Here is a 3195-nt window from a genome sequence, read left to right as displayed (position 1 = left end):
GGTGCGTGCTTCCCACCATGATCGAGGCGACGACGTCTCCGCAGGCATGACTACAACCCAGGCTTGGGACGCCGCCTCAATCCGCGTCGGTCCGCACCCCGAGTCGATCGGCGGACCGGCTCATCACCGTTCCGCATCCGACCGAGGCACATCGCCGGCCCCCATCCGCTTCCCTCCCGACAATTTCAAGCACTCTTTGACTCTCTTTTCAAAGTCCTTTTCATCTTTCCCTCACGGTACTTGTTCGTTATCGGTCTCTCGCCAGTATTTAGCCTTGGACGGAATTTACCGCTCGCTTTGGGCTGCATTCCCAAACAACCCGACTCGCCGACAGCGCCTCGTGGTGCGACAGGGTCCGAGCACGACGGGGCTCTCACCCTCTCAGGCGCCCCTTTCCAGGGGACTTGGTCCCGGTCCGTCACTGAGGACGCTTCTACAGACTACAGTTCGGATAGCAAAGCAATCCGATTCTCAAACTAGGTTGTTCCCGGTTCGCTCGCCGTTACTAGGAGAATCCTTGTAAGTTTCTTCTCCTCCGCTTATTGATATGCTTAAATTCAGCGGGTAGTCCCGCTTGACCTGGGGTCGCGGAGTGGGTGTCGTAATTACGGGACGATGGGTTCCTTATAGTCCTTCACGGTAGGCACAGCAAACACGGATTCAGGAATGAAGAGAGACAACGAGTTTCGACCATCACGAATCGTGACGCTGGCCTCCCAGGGCCTGTGTTTAGAACGACCGTACTTTCAAGGCACGGGGGGTCAATATCCTCCCCATTCACTACACAATGCCAATGTCGCCAGAAGGCGCCAAGGACATGAGTTGGAGGGGGAGACTCGGTGTGTGACGCCCAGGTAAGCGTTCCCTCGGCCCGAAGGCTTGGGGCGCAACTTGCGTTCAAAAACTCGATGGTTCACGGGATTCTACAATTTACACCAAGTATCGCATTTCGCTACGTTCTTCATCGATGCGAGAGCCGAGATATCCGTTGCCGAGAGTCGTTCAAAGATTGGATTTCGCGACACCTACCGCTGCATTTCTCTCACCGAGGCATGAGAAAGAGAAGAGGCACGCTAGTATCCATTTTTTTCCTTGGAGCTTACCACGCCTTGGGTTCATTTTTCGGCATGAAGAGAAGGCGTTAGCCAACTCCCGACCGAGCGGTGGAGCAAGGGGGATCTCTCCCCACTTGCATCACCACTGAACTTGGATTCACGTATTCGCGGGTCGTTCTGCTTGGCAGGTTTTGACAATGATCCTTCCACAGGTTCACCTACGGAAACCTTGTTACGACTTCTCCTTCCTCTAAATGATAAGGTTCAGTGGACTTCTCGCGACGTCACCGGTGACGGACCGCCCACGTCGCCGCGATCCAAACACTTCACCAGACCATTCAATCGGTAGGAGCGACAGGCGGTGTGTACAAAGGGCATGAACGTAGTTAACGCGAGCTGATGACTCACGTTTATTAAGAATTCCTCGTTTAAGACCAACAATTGTAATGATCTATCCCCATCACGATGAAATTTTCGAAGATTACCCAGGCCTGTCGGCCAAGGATATATACTCGTTGAAGATGAGCCAACTCGATGGTTCACGTGATTCTGCAATTCACGCCAAGTATCGCATTTCACTACGTTCTCATCGATACGAGCGCCGAGATATCCGTTGCCGAGAGTCGTTCGAAGATTAGCCAATTGATTTAATGAGCGGATGGGGGCCGGCGCATACATCAGTGTAGCGCGCATGCGGACCAGGGATCAGAGACGATCCCTTAACATGGAAGAATGAAGCTTCACCATTTATTAGCAATGTCGATCCCTTAACAATATTCATGGATGCCATGTGTGGTTACTCTACACTTGCATAACTAGAAATGTCGTTACTCTATTCATTGTTCACTGGCTCAAAATTGTGAGATTCCAGTGTCCGTCCATCTTTTTCCCTTAATTTACTTCAATATCTTCAACTAGTTGATTTTATTTTTAGGGAGTCATTGATATCTTCACCAGTGACTTTTTTTTTATAAGAAGAATTTTATTTATTTATAGCGGAGAGTGAACATTACATATGCTAGGATCTAATCTCAGATTAGTCCTTTCTAGGAATTTAGTTCTATCACAAGAGCTCATATTCTCTGTAGAAAAATAAGTCATATTCCTAGTTCTCACTTCCTTAGCAAGTCTATCTTCGAAATCTAAAAACTTCATAGGTTTATACAAAAACAAAACTGAATTACATATATTAAGGGAAAATTTGCATTTGTTGATGCTTGTTTGAGCTCTCCAAAGCTGGTCTTCCGTACTAGCCTCTCCATTCATGATCTTCATTAAAGTCTGACAATCATTGATAAAACAACGGTTGTTGAGATTTAAATCCTTCACCCATCGAAGAGATTCAAGTTCAGCTTTTGCTTCAGCATGTAAGGGGAAAGCAACCCATTTTCTGCCTGCACAATATTGTTTTCTGCTTCCTGGTGAAATCAGCCTCAAAGAAAGAAGCGTCAAAATGGATGAACCAATCAAAGTTGTGTCTGTAATCAATATGAATATCAATGCAAGGATTTCCGACAGGAAAAACATTATGCCTAAAGGAGTTTTCCCTGGAATAAACTCTATTCTGATAAGAAACTTTTATGGAGTCAACTAGTTTTTGGGGTAATGGCAAAACATTGTCAAATTTCACACTGTTTCTATATTTCCAAATAGACCAAATAATATAAGAGATTTTATCATGCTTGTCTTTAAGAACTTTGTTATTCATCCAATAATTAAACCACATCATAATATCATAATGACCTTGAAGATTGTAGATATCACACAGATCAAAAGCATCCCAAACTTTTCTTGCAAAAGGACAGTTAACAAAAAGGTGACATTCATCCTCAGCCACATTAGCTTCGCACAACAAACAAAAAGGTCTTGAATTTTTGACATATTTAGACAGTTTGTATCCTAATGCTAAGGCACCAGACACAAGTTTCCAGCATAGCATATTAACCTTAGGCATTATATTTAAATTCCAGATTTACTTCCAAAATTTAGCTTCATTTTTATCAAAATTCAGATCAGTGAGGAAATTATATGCAGACTTAGTAGTGAGTTCTCCAGCCTTAGTTGAATTCCATCTGATCCTATCATGCATATTAAGATTAATAGCTACAAAATTTATAGCATTATGAGCAGTATAATAATC

At 44.6% G+C, this 3195-nt stretch overlaps 2 non-coding genes across 2 annotated transcripts in view; both read right to left on the bottom strand.

Moving 5' to 3' along the window:
• Window positions 1-588, bottom strand: part of LOC113300937 — a 3329-nt gene extending 2741 nt beyond the window's left edge. Inside the window, exon 1 of the ribosomal RNA XR_003336024.1 lies at window positions 1-588. This exon is cut by the window's left edge and continues 2741 nt beyond it. This is a non-coding gene — a ribosomal RNA (28S ribosomal RNA).
• A 256-nt stretch (window positions 589-844) lies between these two features.
• Window positions 845-1000, bottom strand: LOC113300680. Its single transcript, XR_003335887.1, has one exon. It is a non-coding gene; the product is annotated as a 5.8S ribosomal RNA (ribosomal RNA).
• Window positions 1001-3195: the final 2195 nt, after the last annotated feature.

This window comes from Papaver somniferum, chromosome 7, assembly GCF_003573695.1.
Source record: "Papaver somniferum cultivar HN1 chromosome 7, ASM357369v1, whole genome shotgun sequence".
Classification (NCBI taxonomy): Eukaryota; Viridiplantae; Streptophyta; class Magnoliopsida; order Ranunculales; family Papaveraceae; genus Papaver; species Papaver somniferum.
Note: the sequence above shows the minus strand (reverse complement) of the source record. Positions and strands in the feature narration are given on the sequence as shown.